This window comes from Cupressus sempervirens, chromosome 2 (assembly GCF_028749045.1).
Source record: "Cupressus sempervirens isolate cs-2001-9-10 chromosome 2, ASM2874904v1, whole genome shotgun sequence".
NCBI lineage: Eukaryota > Viridiplantae > Streptophyta > Pinopsida > Cupressales > Cupressaceae > Cupressus > Cupressus sempervirens.
The window spans coordinates 288,270,391-288,290,279 of NC_143119.1; the positions used below are offsets into that span (position 1 = coordinate 288,270,391).

Sequence of the window (19,889 nt, forward strand, 5' to 3'; positions counted from 1 at the left end):
TCTCTCCAGGAGCAAGAAACAAAGAAAGAGAAATGGAGAGTTTATTCAAAAGTTTTGGAGTTTATTAATTGTTTGGACAAAGATTACAGTCCTCTTAGTAATGCTGCATCTAATGCAGATAGAATAAATAAGCTCATGAGTACATTCTCGGAAATAATGGAGGTAATGAATGAGAAGAAACAACATTTTATTGATTCTTTTCCAGATAAAGCCAGAGAAGTTATGAGGAAATTGGGTTTCACCCCTAACATAGGGGCAGGTCCACTGGTTGTGCGAAAGAGGACAGGATATACTGTTATTCGGGATCAGATGCCCATTGTGAACAGAGAAAAACAGATAATTGAATCTACTAGTACTGTCCTTGAAGAAAGACCCCCTGAACCTTCTCCCAAAAGAAGAAAAATAATAAGGGAAGAGGAATCCCATGATGAAGGCTACTCACCTTCCCAAACTCCAATGAGAATTGAGGAAGAGCAACTCACTAATGAGCAAATTGAACAAATGGGGTCACAAGGAGGAGTTTTTGTTACTCAAGCAGAAATTGATGAAGGGAACCCCCAGGAGCCTCCTGCGCCGAGTGTTAAATTAACTGTAGCAGATTTCAGAGGAAGGGAATTAGACCCTGTTTTGGAACAAGCGAGTCAGCAATTTTTTTCTGATAACAGTTTTGTAAAATCTAGGGCTTTCCATCAGTTTGCATGGAGGGCAAACATGCACATTTTTGAACAAAGATGTAGGAATATGAAAACAGAGCATCCGGAAATGGATGAAGCCTCTATTCAGAATCAAATAAAGGAACAAATGATACAAGAGTTCCAGAATATAACCCCTAAAGAGGGTAGACAGATGGTGAAAGATGCAAATATTTTATTATTACCCAATTGGGATATTGCTGATGGCTTAATTTTTAATTCTGTGTCAAATATTTTAGGATTACAAGATCCAGATAAAGAGGAATGCTTGGGAACAACATTCAGTAATGATCAAGCTGCCCTTGTTATGTGGTCATTAAGAAGAGGATCCAGGACTACTCCATTAGAGCCTGATGATTCAGGACTAACAGGGAGTATCATTGTGAGGAGGGTCGCTGATACTTCACATGTACAGGCAGCCCACGTGAATGTGGGCTATTCTAAATTTGCCTTGGCCACTGCAGAAAAAGAAGAAAAGCAAATGACTAATCTGCTGAGTAAGTATGAAATAGTGGTGGATGCCTACAATAAAGAAGTAAAAAAGAGAATTGAGCTGGAAAACAAGGTATCTCATTTGGAGAAGATACTTGGGAAAAGAAAGGTGGGAGAATCCAGTACACTTAGAATTGCATACCCTTCACAGTCATTTGTTGGATCAACCCCTATCATTGAAATACCTGACACCCGTGAAAGACCCCAATTCTATACTGCAGAGGACTTTGAAGCAGAAAAACAAAATTACATGAGTTGCAGATAGAATTTAGAAATCAACAGGAAGAAAAATTAAAGCAGGGTGTGGTATATTTGAGGGATAAAATACAATGGTCAACTTTTTATGATCAGTTGACAAGAATTGTAACCCTCATGGAGGAGTTGAACAGAGATAAGGATAAACTGACTCTTCTTGCACAGAAATGGAGGGAGAGAAATAATGATATTACAATCATATGTATATCTGCAGTCCAAATGCCTTATCATCAAGTTGAGAAGATTTTTGATTTATTAAATAAGCTAGAAAATTTTGATGATGAAAGAGATTCTTTACAGAGAAGATTATAACTCTGTTTTTCCCAATATATGGCTGAAAAATTCACTTTATTTCCTTGTGCTTTAGAATATGTTGATACAATAAAGGAAAAGGAAAAGTGGAAAATGGAGTTGGACGAGTTATTCAATGAAAGAATAATAAACATCATGAGTGAGACTGGCCACTGGTTTTGGGCAAAGACAAATGAAGAGCTAGTAAAAATACAGTTATTTTATACTGCTATAAGAAAAGAATTTGATGATTTAGAAGAAAGTGCAAATTCTTTAATAAAGATACAAAGAGAAGCTGTAAGTTTTGATTGGCCAGATGATGATGCTTTTAATAAATGGAAAAATCAGTTTTTGGAACAGATGTCAGGAGACGATGAGGAGGAAGATGCAAAAGTAATAGTTACCTTCGTAGTTAGTAATGAAGACATGGAAGATCCCCAGGTTAAAGTGAGTTTGCAGGTAACTGAAGATGATACATCACTTTCAGACCTCATGGCTATGTACTTCGAGGATGAAGAATGATTGTAAGATCAGATCATATTTTCTTGTCTCAACAACTGAGAAGCATAACAGAAAGGGACCCACCAAGGAATGCTTGTTGTAATAAGCCTTTCTGTTATTTTGTTCTTGTTTTTTTGACAGAATTGTAGGTGAGTGCCTTTTTAAAAGCACACCTGTCATTTGTCTTTAGCTTGAAGCTTGTTGCATCTCACATTTTTTAAGTGAGATCCCAAGGCTAAAGAATGGTCTGAATTCTATTTCTTCTAAGTATTTTTGCTTTGTCTAGTTTTTGGTCCAAATTTTGAAAGCAAGTTTGTAATGTATTTTTCTGTTAATTCTCTGAGAATACATGAATATAGAATGAGCTGTGTTTCTTTCTGAAGGCCATATGGAGTCTATTGTAAAAGATATACCCATTTCAAAAGAAATGAATACAAATTATGAACTGTCCCCATATCAATTCTTTCTGAATTTTGTCTCATTTTAAATACTTAGCTACCTTGATGTTGTATGAGTAAAAGATTGTGCAATTGAATGCAATCTAGTTAAGTTGTATATCCATTTATCATTGCTGTTAATTCAATGGATTAAATAAAGGCTTTGATGAATGTGATAAGATTTCTTAAGTATTGAGAAGGATTTTGAATGATAAATTCTGATAAGAATTGCTGATAGAATTTGTTGTAAAGCAACAAATTAGATCTAAGAATCTGCTATAGACTTTGAACCCCAATGGATTAGGCATTGATCAAGTTATTTCAGCTGAGGGAGAAATATATTATAAATGGTTATTCAAATGCATCATCAAATCAAATTTTACTTTTATTTCCTGTAGATCTTCAAAGTTGGCCAGCACTTGTCTGCATGGAATGTTTTAGCTTCAGTTAGCCATTGTTGTTGAAAACATCTGCAGATCTATAGAAGAATTCTTGGCCATATCTGTTTGATGGGATGCGTTTACCAAGTTAGTGAGAATTATGTATATGTTTGAGGATCTTGAAATGAGAATCAGAATGAAACCAAGAATAATCCTCATACAGTTTTTCTAGTTTTGAACCATCCTTGGGTACACCCACCCTGGTTTTGCAGAGCCAAAAGAGTAGAAAACCATCTGTGGTTTTGTTGAAGTTGGGTCCAAATACCTTACGTATGCAATTGTTAATAAGAATAGGCTAGTCTTTAGATTGTTTATGTACTGTCATTCTGGTATTAAGCATTTTGTTGCTTAGTAGTTTTAGTACTTTTTAAAACACCAACAGAATGGTGACTCTGTTGGGGAGTTGTCCAACACATCTGTGAAAAGTACTGCAGTTTGTTTGGTCCTGCTGTGTACGTGTGTGTCATGTGATCTTTGTTTTGCTTGTGGTTATAAGGGAATCTTTTAGTGTCAAACCTTGAGAATTTAATGAAGATAGAGCCTAAGTACGATTGCTACACACTGACGTATCCAACATATCTAAGTGTCTTATCTAACAAGGAAGAGTTGCAGTCTTACGACATCAGTGATTGGTCTGTCTGTGCCATAGATTTTTGTTCCTATTTGTGTATTGTTTTCCTTCAGTCAGCAAAAGTGTTATTATATATTTTCCCGAAATAGGATGGCGACTCAGTCAAGGTTTTGAAACTAGTGCTTATTGTAACAAAAAGTGAATATGGCCGACAAGAGGAAAAATACAAGAGCTTACATGAGAGCCAATCCCGATGTATCAATGTATACTGATCTACCCCAAGGTGGTAGGAAGAACCAAAATAAGAAAAAGATAGATCCAAATCCTACTTGGAAACCCAGAGGTAATGCATCCGTCAATTCCCATTATCAACCTGTAATAGGAAGAGAGTTTTCTTCGCTTAGCTCTGAATCCGAAACTACAAGGCTCTTAGGAGGCATTTTCAGTACCCCATTACCAAATGAGAGAGTTTTTCAAGACAAGGACGTGTCTACTATGGGAATTGCTTAATTAAGACCAGATCCTGTAGCAGATATGAATTATAAGCTAGGATTTAGGAGTTCATCTGATAATCCTTTTAATCCCAGAGTAGCCCCATATTTAGAACCAAACATTATAGATTTGGATGACCCTGCTGATTCCGAGGCAACTTCTGCAGATCCTAAAGAAGTGCACTCTAAAATAATTTTTTTGAAGAAATGGATTGCTGAGGAAGAAGCTAAACGCATTCGTCTTGAAAAAGAGAAGGAGCAAGCCACTTTAGATGCCATAATAGAAAGAGATGCTCTGCTAAGAAGGATGGTTGCTTTGAAAGAGCAAAATAAAAAATTAGAAGAGAATACCACAACTCTCCATAAGGATTTTTTGGAGATGTTGATAATCTGAGAGCTAAAGTTCAAGAACAGGAGAAACGCCTAAATCAAAGGCAAGAACCAGTTATTGCTCAAGTTCAAGCCTATAAACCCGTTCAAGTTGATCCTGTAGAGCCCACTGCAAAAGGTCCAGATAAAGGGAAAGGCAAGGCTATAGGAATCCAAATAAATGAGCCTCAAGCTATACCAAGCAAACCTATACAACCCTCCATGTCTAAATTAAATCTAGATCTTGAGAAGGCTCGAAAAGAGAGGGAAGGTCTTGCAAAAGAACTTGAGAAGGTTGAGAATGAAGCTCAAGCTGCAGAAACTAGAAGGAAAATCCAATTCATAAAGTCTAATTCTGCATTGGCTTCATGGCTCAATTTGTCTATCCCACCTACAAATCCTGCACCAGTTAGTGGTCCCACAATTTCAACTCAAGGAGTACCCCAATCTGCTCCTACCTCATCTTCCACTATTGGCACCCAAGTCCCATTTGTCCCACCACAACAGTCCCAAGCTGCTCCCCTGAGTCAAGCTAACATAGCTAGTACCTCAAATGTTCCTGGTTTCTAGAAGAAACCTATATACCTGGAAAAGTATAAACATATATCATTTGCTGGTATTCCTGGTGCCCCACACCCCATATCATTTGATTTGAGAGATAAAGTGGTTAAGTTTTCTGGGAATAATGTTGTTACTGGTGAAGAACATTTGAGGATTTTCATTGATATGTTGAACGACTATGAAGTTGAACATGAAGACATGGTAATGAAATTGTTTGTGCATTCACTAACAGAGGATGCAAGGGATTGGTTTAGGAGGTTGCCTGATGACAATATTACCTCATGGAGTGATTTGGAGAAATTGTTCAAGGAGCAATATGGGGACAATACTAATGCAAGATTCATGTTGAACGAGTTCAACAATATCAAGAAGAATCCAAATGAGTCCACATTTGATTTCAATGTGAGATTCCAAAAAGGTATGTACAAGCTTTTTCAATTTATGAGGTTAAATGAAGACGTCTGTCTCACAACCTATTTCAATGCTTTTGATAGCAAAATGGCTTATCAATTGAGGGATAAAGATCCTAAAACTTTAAGAGATGCCTATAGAGTTGCAGTAAATATAGAGAATAATAGGAAGGCATCTGGTAAACTAGGCAGGAGGGATGATCCTAAGCTTTTTAATCTTAAAAACAATAATAAAAGGGAGGGTGACAAAACTCCTATAGGAAAAAGCCTGAAGAACCTACTATAGGCCAGGTTTTAGAAATGCTCAAGAAGATGAATCTCTCTAGTTTCAATAAGCCAAATGTTGCTGAAAGACCCTGTGTGAATAACAACAATTTCAATAGGCAGCCTAGGATGCAAAATTACCCTTACACCACTCAGTGGAAAAATGGTAAACCAGTTCCCAACCAGACCCAAAATGTGAAGGATAAGGGTACTCTAGGCCCTCTGCAAAGGAACACTGTAAATATGAATGATGATGTACCATGGTGCATTATATGCCAATCACCTCATTCTGCTGATTATTGTGCTTTTGCTCAGTCATTTGCCCAAGTCCAAGGAGTGCAAGCTGAAGAAGAAACTGAAGAGAAAAACCATGATGATATAAGCTGCAATATGGTGAGTATGTGTGATGATTTGATAGATTTTGATTCAGAAGAGCCTGAAAATGATATTACTAGCCAGAGAATTGCTTACCAGCTACATCATCAGCAAGTGCTTTCAGATGATGAAGGGTATGATATAGATAAGGTATGCAGTACATTTTCTGATGTAAGTCTCACAAGTTTAAGAATGCCCTCCAAGGAGGAAATTGACAGAATTACAGCCGAAATGATTTCACAAGTCCATAGTAATTATAATTTGAGAAATAGAGCAATAAATAATGATGCAGGAAGGCCATCTAGTGTAGAGTAAAATCAGGAGTAAACAACCCCAAACCCCAGGAGTTAGAAGAAATAAACTTGGGTACTGATGAAGTTCCTAAAAGGGTTTATATTGGCCAAAATTTGCCTGTTGAAATTAGGAAAACATTGATTGACCTACTTAGAAAATACAGACATGTTTTTGCTTGGTCATATGATGATCTTAAGGCTTACAGGGAGGATCTTTTCTAGCATGTCATACCATTGAAGGAAAATGTAAGACCTTTCAGGCAAAAACAGAGACCAATCAATCCTACCCTTGCCCCAAAAATGCAAGAACTGACAAAACTAAGAGATGGTGGGACAATTAAACCGATCAGGCATTCCACTTGGGTTTCAAACTTGGTTCCTGTCAGGAAGAAGAATGGAGATATTAGGCTTTGTGTTGATTTTAGAAATTTAAACATTGCATCTCTGAAAGACAATTATGGCTTACCTAATATGGAAGCCATGTTACAGCAAGTGATTGGCTCTGAATTGATGTCAATGATGGATGGTTTCTCTGGATATAATCAAGTTCTAGTAAAAGAAAGTGAACAGTTCAAGACAGCCTTCACAACCCCATGGGGAACATATGTGTATGTGAGGATGCCTTTTGGCTTGATTAATGCAGGAGCTACCTTCCAAAGAGCCATGAATGTAGCATTTCATGAGTATATTGACAAATTTATGGTTGTGTACCAAGATGATCTTACAGCGTATTCTAATAAGGCTGAAGATCATTGCAAACATTTGAAAAAAATCTTTATAAAAGCCCTGGAATATGGGGTATCTTTAAACCCAAAGAAATGCACATTCAGGGTCACAGAAGGAAAATTATTAGGACACATAGTGTCTAAGGATGTGGTAAAAATAGATCCTGAAAGGGTAGTAGCTATTGACAAAGTCCCCAAACCAAAAAATGTGAGGAATTCAGTCCTTTTTTGGCCAAGTAAATTTTCTGAGGAGATTTGTTACCAATTTTGCTGAAATCAGTAGACCCATCTCAAAGATGCTCAAGAACGGAGCCGTTATAGATTGGAATGGTGAACCTTCACAAGCATTCCAGGATATAAAAACTGCAATAAAGAATGCTCCAGTGTTGAGGACTCCAGATTATGCAAAACCCATGCATATTTTCTCTTTTGCATCATTCCATATTGTAGCTGCAGTTTTATTACAGAAAAATCAAGAAGGATATGAGCAGCCTATTGCCTTTTTCAGCAAGTCACTACAGCCTGCTAAACTGAAGTATGAAATAAATGAAAAGCAAGCATATGCTTTGGTAAAGGCTGTAAAAGCTTTCAGAAGTTACTTGGTAGGTGCTACTGTTATCGCTTTTGTACCTAGTGCTGCAGTCAAGGATATATTCTCTCAATAGGAAGTATCAAGCAGGAGGTGTAGGTGGATCAATAGAATCCAGGAATTTAACATTGATATACAAATAACAAAATTAGTAAGAGGTCAAGGTTTGGCCAAACTCATGGCTGAAACTAATCTAGAGGCTAATCAGATAAATCTGGTAAATGATGATCTCAGAGCTGACTTATGTGACATGGATCAATGTGATTGGTACACCAATGTCATATATTACTTGCAACATATGGAAGCTCCTCCCCATCTGTCTGACAATGAAAAGAGGAATACTAAATTGCAAGCTATCAGGTATGTAATTGTCCAAAATAACCTATGGTGGAGAAATTTTGAGGGAATTCTGTTGAAGTGTGTTGATAAAGAAAAGGCAAAAGAGGTTTTGAAAGAAATGCATGCTGGAGTATGTGGGGGACACCACATGGCCAAAACTACTGCACATAAGATAATGAGAGCTGGATTCTGGTAGCCTTCTCTGTTCAAGGATGCTCAAGTTATGGTTAGGAAATGTGATCCTTGTCAGAGGTTTGCTGGAAAGCTGAAATTCTCAGGAAATACTCCATTGAAGCCAGTTGAGATTCAAGCACCTTTTCAACAATGGGGTCTGGACTTCATAGGAGAGATTTTCCCCAAGTCTAGCACTGGCTATTCTTGGATTTTGGTTGCTATTGACTACTTTACAAAATGGGTAGAGGCTATCCCCACAAGAAATGCGACAAGTAAAGTGGTAAATAATTTCCTGTTGAATAATATTATTTCTAGATTTGGATGTCCACAAAGAATTGTCACAGATAATGCTATGTGCTTCAGATCTGAGGAGTTCATCAAGTTTTGTGATAAATATGGAATGACAAGGTCATCATCTGCTCCATATCATCCACAAGGGAATGGACAAGCTGAGTCCACAAATAAGAGCCTGTTGAAGGTCATTAAGAGAACCTTGGATGATAATAAAAAGGCATGGGATTCCAAGTTACAGTTGGCAATATTTGCTGACAGAGTAACTGTAAAGAAAGCAATTGGTGTAGCTCCATTTGATTTAGTGTATGGGATTCAAGCCAGAATGCCTCAAAATAACTTGATGGGACTATACAATTACATCCAATTATATGATGAAGATACTACAGATGAAATGCAAGAAAGAATGGATGAATTGGTAGGACTGACCGAAACCAAAAAAGAAGCATCTTTAAGGAACCAAAAGTTGCAATTGCAAGTCAAGACACTCTATGATAAAAGAACTGTAAGCAGAAAATTTGGAAATGGAGATTTAGTCTTAATGTGGAATGCCAGAATTGAACATAAAGGAAAACATGGCAAATTTGATCCTATTTGGTTAGGCCCATATCTCATTGAAAATACTTGGGGTGAAGATTCTTATATACTTAAAGATATATTTGACAATATTCTTGAATTGCCAGTTCATGGACAGTTCTTGAAGAGGTATTTTTCTTGAAAAATACTTATTTTCTTCCATGAACAGTAGTTTTAGGGTTTCTTGTCGTTTTGTTTTTCTGTAAATCCTTGTAAGTATCCTTGTGCAGTCTAGTCCCTTGTTTTTGTGTGTTGCTTTGTGCTCTCTGAAGAAGTCATTTTTGCACCAAGAATGTGGTCTGCTCTCCCATAAATTTTGAATTCTTGCATAGATTCAAGTAGTCTATCATCCCCAGACAGAGCCACTGTTGGTCTGACTTTTTGTATGATAGAAGTCTTTTGTCCAAATTGTAGAAAAGTCAGACATTTATTTCTAAGTGAAACATAGGGTTTCTGGATAATCCATCCATTCGCTAGCCTTTGAAAAAACCTTATGAAAACCCTACGTTCTTTCTATTCGTAAAGTGTCGGGCGCGAAATTTTTGAATCTTCAAATAAGACGAATATTTTGTCGCCTTTTATCTTATGTGCCCCCGAGATACCTTTCCTCTCATATTGCCCCAGCCGTCCGATCTAAGTAGATCTACCGTTGTCGTTACCTCGCTATGCAAACATGGGCACTTTTTATGTATGGCGAGGTAGCGAGTGCTGAATAATTTACAAAACGGGACCGCAAAATGAAGATACGGCGGTCGAAGCTCTGTTTTTTGACTAATTTATTATGCAGGTACACATTGAGATTACTGTCAAAACAAGAAAGGGGACCCAGCAGAAGCAGTTTGAAGTCCGAGCCGGAATGATGACTTTTCGATGCTTCGCTACCTCGCTATCTGAAAATTTTGACACTTCGCCGTTAGCGAAGTAGCGAGGCTCCGTGAAATCAAGAGCCGATGACATTGCATTTTGCCGGTACCATGAATACACCAGGTGGTGTGACAAGTAATAAATGCCGTTGTCAGAAGTAGTTTAATAACAGAAATAATTATCTGATGCCCCCTTGCATTTCACGATGCCGAAATTCATTAAAGTGCTTGAGCTCGCTACCTCGTTATCGGAAAACTTGGACATCTCGTCGTTAGCGAAGTAGCGAGGCCCTGTGAAATTGAAGAGTCGGTGGGGACCTTTGGTGACATGGGATGATAATGAGGACTGAAGTAAAATCTTGAAAGGCGCCAACTGTGCAGAATTCCGTATTTCATCAATGCCCTTCTGATCAAATGTACAAAGAGATCCTGAGCGTCAGATTGAAACGGAATCAACAGTCCTCGCTACCTCGCTTTGAAAAGTTGCATGCTCTTTAAGCTATGCGACGTAGCGAGTATGAATCAAAAAAATACGTGCAATTTCCTCACCGTTGATTAAACCTATGATCAACGGCCGTCGTCTTCTCGCTATGAAGAGTTGCGAGGAAGATATGTATAGTGACATAGCGAATAGGGTCCACTGCCTTCTTTCTGAGCAAGCCCAGTAACATATCATCTGCCGATTCCGAATTAGATCGACGGTTGTCGCTATTTCCTCACCGTTGATTAAACCTATGATCAACGGCCGTCGTCTTCTCGCTATGAAGAGTTGCGAGGAAGATATGTATAGCGACATAGCGAATAGGGCCCACTGCCTTCTTTCTGAGCAAGCCCAGTAACATATCATCTGCCGATTCCGAATTAGATCGACGGTTGTCGCTGCTTCGCTATGGCAAGGTGCTCGTTCTTTATGCATAACGAAGTAGCGACATGCTGACACGTGTCCCCAGTTACCAATGGGTCCAGATATAAGCGCCATCAAGGAAAGAGTTATGCACGTGGTAAGTTCTCATTGGGTGAATTAATTAACATGTCAAGTGCAACGCCTAGTTGTTCTCTCTGTATCACATGATTGTAGGATTCTTGAAGATCGACGACGCAGTTTTAAACACAGAATGTGGTGCCACTCTCTGTATTAATTAGACATGAAAGCATCGTCCGTGAGAAAAAACAGAGTATAATACAGAGAGATTTCATCAGTTCATCTTACGCGAGCAAAGATTTTGAGCCACTCTTGTACAAAAGCAATTACTGAAGGAAAGTGTGCCGAAGTCTGGTAGAAATTGTGAAGTTGTCTGTTCGCGGAAAGTTTGCAGAAAATACAGAGGAAAACAAAGACAAAATTCAAGTAAGTAGTACTACCATAATCTTCGTAGGCTTTTCAGTTCTGTAAAAAATAGTCCAAGATGCCTCCGAAGAAGGGATTTTTAGGTCAAATAAACTATTTGGATAGAAATGTGCATGATGATTTGCTTGAGTTGCTCCCTGGGTGTACTGTAGAGACAGTGCAAGTTAAAAGGTTAACCTCTTTGAACCCTAAGCTAAGGATAGCTAATGGATTGTACGATAAGGGTAATTGGGTCCCGGATGCTCAAACTTCTCAAACTGGTTTGAGTTTGTTCAAAAAATGGTTTGCAGAAAGGAAATTATATGCCCCTTATGCCAATATATGGAATTATGATCTTGGAAAGCTAGTTATTCCCAATGTGTTTATGGATTATGACCTTCTTGAAGCTGTAGCGAAAAGTTATGATCAAGCCACGAAGGTAGTGAGAAGAATGGATGGTGAGGTTTTAATTACCATCAGTCCAGAAGAAATTAGGGAAGTTTTCAGTCTGGGACCTCTCACTAGGTATCATGTGCCTATTGATTTGATAGAGTTAGGAAAAGAATATATGTCCAAAAGGGATGTAGTTAGACAAGGTGCACTGAAGGCCCCACATAGGCAGAATTGGAAACTTCCCAGCAATAACATCATCTTCTAAAGAACCTTTAAAGAAATCATGCTTTAATGCCAGGGCAGTAGAGATATACAGGACCCTGTGCAGAGTCTTCGGAGAGGGTGAAGAAGATTTTATTCTTGTGAGCTTCATGTATATGATCACCCAAATGTCCTCTTTCGGTGTAGAAATAATTTTTGATTTTGCATCTTACCTGGCTAACGAGATTCACAATGGATTGGTGGGGATTGCAAAGGGCAAGGTGGAAAAGGTTTGGGGTCAGTACTCCCTATTGATGCATATGTTTCTATTTAAAGGGGTTACATATTTCGGTAAAGAAATGGTCACCCAAATGTCCTCTTTCGGTGTAGAAATAATTTTTGATTTTGCATCTTACTTGGCTAACGAGATTCACAATGGATTGGTGGGGATTGCAAAGGGCAAGGTGGAAAAGGTTTGGGGTCAGTACTCCCTATTGATGCATATGTTTCTATTTAAAGGGGTTACATATTTCGGTAAAGAAATGGTTTTAAATAGGGAACAAGAGGGGGAAGCACTACCAATTTAGTTATGGAGTGCAGACATGACTGGGGAAGCAGAAAATGCTAGTTTTGTTAGATTTGATAGGCACTTTGCTTCTAAGTTAAGATGCCTCATATTGAGTGACAATCCCAGAATTTCTAAGGCACTAATGCACCTTATTAGGCCTATGGACAGACCCCATAGTCTAAAAGTTTCACATAATTGGGGAGATATCATCCCATTTCCAGTCTCAACTGTCATTAGGGTTTATGGATTCAAAGGGACACCCCATGTACTACCCTATCAGGTGCCTTTAGAGGTAGGAGTAGCTGAATTTTTATGGCAGTTGGGAGGAGTAGTGGAGACCTTTTTGCACAAAAGGGGAACATGATCAATTTCTCCTACTTGCACTGTAGCTTGCACTGTAGCTCACCAGTTTGTAATAACTAAAGAGGGGTGGATCTTCCTCTACAAATTTTTGGATTAGTATAAGATGGCAGTATCTCATGCTCGTTTTTGTGACGCAGAAGGTTTCTTTAATTATGCTCTTAGACATAGGATCAAGCTTCGTCCAAGTTAGCATGAATTCTATTTCCCTGAAGATATAATAAGGAATGAATTTTCTCTCCAGGAGCAAGAAACAAAGAAAGAGAAATGGAGAGTTTATTCAAAAGTTTTGGAGTTTATTAATTGTTTTGACAAAGATTACAGTCCTCTTAGTAATGCTGCAACTAATGCAGATAGAATAAATAAGCTCATGAGTACATTCTCGGAAATAATGGAGGTAATGAATGAGAAGAAACAACATTTTATTGATTCTTTTCCATATAAAGGTAGAGAAGTTATGAGGAAATTGGGTTTCACCCCTAACATAGGGGCAGGTCCACTGGTTGTGCGAAAGAGGACAGGATATACTGTTATTCGGGATCAGATGCCCATTGTGAACAGAGAAAAACAGATAATTGAATCTACTAGTACTGTCCTTGAAGAAAGACCCCCTGAACCTTCTCCCAAAAGAAGAAAAATAATAAGGGAAGAGGAATCCCATGATGAAGGTTACTCACCTTCCCAAACTCCAATGAGAATTGAGGAAGAGCAACTCACTAATGAGCAAATTGAACAAATGGGGTCACAAGGAGGAGTTTTTGTTACTCAAGCAGAAATTGATGAAGGGAACCCCCAAGAGCCTCCTGTGCCGAGTTTTAAATTAACTGTAGCAGATTTCAGAGGAAGGGAATTAGACCCTGTTTTGGAACAAGCGAGTCAGCAATTTTTTTCTGATAACAGTTTTGTAAAATCTAGGGCTTTCCATCAGTTTGCATGGAGGGCAAACATGCACATTTTTGAACAAAGATGTAGGAATATGAAAACAGAGCATCCGGAAATGGATGAAGCCTCTATTCAGAATCAAATAAAGGAACAAATGATACAAGAGTTCCAGAATATAACCCCTAAAGAGGGTAGACAAATGGTGAAAGATGCAAATATTTTATTATTGCCCAATTGGGATATTGCTGATGGCTTAATTTTTAATTCTGTGTCAAATATTTTAGGATTACAGGATCCAGATAAAGAGGAATTCTTGGGAACAACATTCAGTAATGATCAAGCTGCCCTTGTTATGTGGTCATTAAGAAGAGGATCCAGGACTACTCCATTAGAGCCTGATGATTCAGGACTAACAGGGAGTATCATTGTGAGGAGGGTCGTTGATACTTCACATGTACAGGCAGCCCACATGAATGTGGGCTATTCTAAATTTGCCTTGGCCACTGCAGAAAAAGAAGAAAAGCAAATGACTAATCTGCTGAGTAAGTATGAAATAGTGGCGGATGCCTACAATAAAGAAGTAAAAAAGAGAATTGAGCTGGAAAACAAGGTATCTCAATTGGAGAAGATACTTGGGAAAAGAAAGGTGGGAAAATCCAGTACACTTAGAATTGCATACCCTTCACAGTCATTTGTTGGATCAACCCCTATCATTGAAATACCTAACACCCGTGAAAGACCCCAATTCTATACTGCAGAGGACTTTGAAGCAGAGAAAACAAAATTACATGAGTTGCAGATAGAATTTAGAAATCAACAGGAAGAAAAATTAAAGCAGGGTGTGGTATATTTGAGGGATAAAATACAATGGTCAACTTTTTATGATCAGTTGACAAGAATTGTAACCCTCATGGAGGAGTTGAACAGAGATAAGGATAAACTGACTCTTCTTGCACAGAAATGGAGGGAGAGAAATAATGATATTACAATCATATGTATATCTGCAGTCCAAATGCCTTATCATCAAGTTGAGAAGATTTTTGATTTATTAAATAAGCTAAAAAATTTTGATGATGAAAGAGATTCTTTACAGAGAAGATTAACATTCTGTTTTTCCCAATATATGGCTGAAAAATTCACTTTATTTACTTGTGCTTTAGAATCTGTTGATACAATAAAGGAAAAGGAAAAGTGGAAAATGGAGTTGGACGAGTTATTCAATGAAAGAATAATAAACATCATGAGTGAGACTGGCCACTGGTTCTGGGCAAAGACAAATGAAGAGCTAGTAAAAATACAGTTATTTTATACTGCTATGAGAAAAGAATTTGATGATTTAGAAGAAAGTGCAAATTCTTTAATAAAGATACAAAGAGAAGCTCTAAGTTTTGATTGGCCAGATGATGATGCTTTTAATAAATGGAAAAATTAGTCTTTGGAACAGATGTCAGGAGACGATGAGGAGGAAGATGCAAAAATAACAGTTACCCTCATAGTTAGTAATGAAGACATGGAAGATCCCCAGGTTAAAGTGAGTTTGCAGGTAACTGAAGATGATACATCACTTTCAGACCTCATGGCTATGTACTCCGAGGATGAAGAATGATTGTAAGATAAGATCATTTTTTCTTGTCTCAACAATTGAGAAGCATAACAGAAAGGGACCCACCAAGGAATGTTTGTTGTAATAAGCCTTTCTGTTATTTTGTTCTTGTCTTTTTGACAGAATTGTAGGTGAGTGCCTTTTTAAAAGGACACCTGTCATTTGTCTTTAGCCTGAAGCTTGTTGCATCTCACATTATTTAAGTGAGATCCCAAGGCTAAAGAAGGGTCCGAATTCTATTTCTTCTAAGTATTTTTGCTTAGTCTGGTTTTTGGTCCAAATTTTGAAAGCAAGTTTGTGATGTATTTTTCTGTCAATTCTCTGAGAATACATGAATATAGAATGAGCTGTGTTTCTTTCTGAAGGCCATTCTGAGTCTATTGTAAAAGATATACCCATTTCAAAGGAAATGAATACAAATTATGAACTGTCCCCATATCAGTTCTTTCTGAATTTTGTCTCCTTTTAAATACTTAGCTACCTTGATGTTGTATGAGTAAAAGATTGTACAATTGAATGCAATCTAGTTAGGTTGTATATCCATTTATCATTGCTGTTAATTCAATGGATTAAATAAAGGCTTTGATGAATGTGATAAGATTTCTTAAGTATTGAGAAGGATTTTGAATGATAAATTCTGATAAGAATTGCTGATAGAATTTGTTGTAAAGCAACAAATTAGATCTAAGAATCTGCTATAGACTGTGAACCCCAATGGATTAGGCACTGATCAAGTTATTTCAGCTAAAGGAGAAATATATTATAAATGGTTATTCAAATGCATCATCAAATCAAATTTTACTTTTATTTCCTGTAGATCTTCAAAGTTGGCCAGCACTTGTCTGCATGGAATGTTTTAGCTTTAGTTAGCCATTGTTGTTGAAAACATCTGCAGATCTATAGAAGAATTCTTGGCCATATCTGTTTGATGGGATGCGTTTACCAAGTTAGTGAGAATTATGTATATGTTTGAGGATCTTGAAATGAGAATCAGAATGAAACTAAGAATAATCCTCATACAGTTTTTCCAGTTTTGAACCATCCCTGGGTACACCCACCTTGATTTTGCAGAGCCAAAAGAGTAGAAAACCATCTGTGGTTTTGTTGAAGTTGGGTCCAAATACCTTACATATGCAATTGTTAATAAGAATAGGCTAGTCTTTAGATTGTGTATGTACTGTCATTCTGGTATTAAGCATTTTGTCGCTTAGTAGTTTTAGTACTTTTTAAAACACCAACAGTATCCACTTGTAATCATTAAAAAATGTTGAAAACACATTGTACTTTTGGCTTGTGAATATTGAAGGAGCAATAAAGTGTTCCTACAATAAGCCAAACTCCTACAACACCAAAAATCCTACGGTACCGAAAACACACAATGTGAGCACCTAAGAATGTCAAAAATATACAACATTTCTTGAGTTGAAAGTAATAGAGCTTAGCCCATGAAAGATGTCTTTTATCGGTTATTAGTAATAGGCTAAAGGGTGAAAAAGTGTCAATTGTTATCTTAATTTTTCAAGCCTTGAAGTAGAAGGTAAGTCATTATCAAAATGATGATAAATTGTTTTTTCATAAGTGTCTTTGCTATCCTTCGTTGCAACCAACTCTACTTCTTTTGTTTGATTATTTGGTCAACTTTGAATGCTTAAAATTATTTTCTCAAAATGACTTCTTGCTATGTTGAAGCTCCATGATCAAATGGGCAAATATGAGCATAAATTGATAAAAAAAAAGTTGATTCATTTTTAAAAAAATGGCTGTTAACTTGGCTCACAAGACTTGGCCAGTTTCATTGGAAGAGCCTGGTTAGCTCGGCCTAGCCAGCTTGGCGGCTCTAGAGGTTGCAGAGTACTCAGAGTGTCTTCAAACTTGTGGTTTATTGTAATGCTAATTTGTAAATCATCAAAGCAAATTCTTTGAGTATGACTGAAATTGATTATTTATGTTTTCAAATTTGAACTATTTAGCTTATGTACATACAATGATAGAGAGGTGTTGAATTGCAAAATCAAGTGATGAAGAGGAAGAACTAAATGTCTACTTTGGAAAAGATGAATTCTACAAAAATGAAGAGCACATGATTATATTGGGGGGTGAATCAGTATAATAACTTTTGCAATTTAAAACTTTAATCCAAACAATAACTTCAATTGTTGAAATAAGCAATTATGCACATGAACACAATAACACAAAATTTATGTGGAAACCCAATGCTGGAGAAAACCACGACAATAAATGCTTTTATATTTACTTTGTTATTTTACAATGTATTGTAGGCTTCGACCTACTAGAGGCTACAACCCCTATGTTTATGAGCACCGACTCACTGGAAGCTCCAACTCCCACATTTCGCAAGCTTTGATCTACAGGAAGCTCCAACTCCCTCTGCTATCGATGTGAGCACCAACTCGCTGAACTTGAACTTCTTTTCACCTTGCTAATGTTACCCAACTGATGATGGATACTTTTTATTGCACAATTTCTGATTCTGCTATTCACACTTCTCCTTTCTTTGAAATCAACAATAAGTCTTCTTTTCAAAATGTCTTCAAATCTGTTTATGAATTGACTATATAAATCTGCTGTTACTGGGATCACACATCTCTTCCTTGTAATCTGTTATAACTTCGTATACTATTCAAATATTATACTTATAATGCACTCTCTTTGGTGGATGATCTCTAAAATATTTTTTTTATACCTTCTAGTATTTCAAATAAACAGATATTCTTTTTAGTACTCTGTTCTTCACAACACTTACATGTCCTTTATTTATTCTCCACCGCTTACTTCTCCTCTCATACTACCTTCTTTTAATAATATATCTTCTAATGTATCTGCACATGTTTATGGCTATGCTAAGTTTCCATCTTCAATATACACCTTCCGATCTTTATCTCTTTTCACAAATAGTCATGACTTTTCATTTTATAGCTTTTCTTGATTTCCTATTTACTTTAACCATCGATAATGAATAAGGTAATTTATTTTCTTTGATAAATATCATCAGCATTTCTTAATATCGTCCATCTATATTTACATATAATCTATGATTGTTGATCTCTCCCTTAGCAATCTTCTATATGGTTAAACAATATTTGCTGTCTTTCCTATGGTTTGGCATGGACGTATTCATCGCTGCTTGACTTAGGCTCGTCACTGTATGCAAATTAGTTTCTATATTACCAATACTGCATCAGATGTCTTTTAATATATATGAATAAAACTTTCATAGCTCTCATGTCATCTGTTTTTTATTTGCCAAGTTTAAACTGTGTGTCTTCTTCATGTTTCCTTCCTTGACTGCAATGGCAAGTGGTATTGCCTTTATCAAGTATAGAATCATGTCTTCAATATGTTGACTTGGGCTGGGCATATATTCTTATAAAATATTAATTCTGTTGCTCCACAATACCTTCCATACCATGCATTTTATTCTCCTAATTCATATTACTTGATACAACATTCAGAATACATGTGGCCTTCCCAATTATCATGAATACAAACTGCTTACATAATCATTCATTGTAGAACACCAACAAACGAGCTTCAGTTTTTTTTCCGTCAACAATATATTTGCCAACACATAGACACTGCATATTTATTTAGACACAAATAATATACTGCTGCCGCATGGATATCTGAGATATATTTTTTATGTTTAACCTGTCCTCCTCGATGGGTTCCAACATACTGTCTTCAGAATTCATTATACTCCAATATTATGCTTTGTTCCCAGCCACCAACGGTTAGAATCCTCATGTGAATATTTACAAATATGAATGTGTACACATCTAACATGTTTGACATATGCAGTTACTGTTTACAATCGTTTGTGTTTTATTTCAGGTTGTTTATGCTTGCATAGCCTTTCAACAATGAAGCATGATTTTTCTGTTCGGACATTATCATGAGTTCAATACTTCATTGACCTTTTTCAGATGCATGCATGTGGACTGAATAGGAAACCATATTTGGGTGATTTTATACACATCAATATTTCACCTTTTATTTGCTACATATCACCGACTACATATTTGGGTTGTTTTTATCGCTGACCACAGTATCGGCATTATTTTTGTTTTTCCTGTCTACCTTATTATTTTATCACAGTTGACTGGGCTTGTTGTGGTATCCATAGATTTTCCATGTGGGCTTTAATTGTGGACTTTATGAATGACTTGGTGGCCTTTATTATGAATCGATAGTCTTTCATTTCTTTTATCATAGCTACATCCAAACAATTCGTTTCTATTTCAAAACCAATGGCATCGCCGTGTCTTTCTATGGCTGTTGTTGAATCCACTCCCTCATCTTTCATTATCATTGCTTCCTTTACTGCTGCCTTAATACATCTTTAGGTTTATCAGGTTCCATGTCTATTTCTCTGCTTTAGGATCGTAGACTTCCATATTATATTCCTTCGTTGTTAGTTGGACCACTTATAATCTTCTTTATGAACCTTCAACAGTGATGATAGTGAACTTCCTCTTTTGTATCTTTGATATCAATGATACCAATTCGATCGATCTCTTTGAATGTCTTTGACATCA

At 36.9% G+C, this 19,889-nt stretch overlaps 1 protein-coding gene across 2 annotated transcripts in view; it reads left to right on the forward strand.

Moving 5' to 3' along the window:
* The window catches only part of LOC149572191 (methyl-CpG-binding domain-containing protein 2-like), a 68,900-nt gene that overhangs the window by 29,413 nt on the left and 19,598 nt on the right, over window positions 1–19,889 (forward strand). The window lies entirely within an intron of this gene.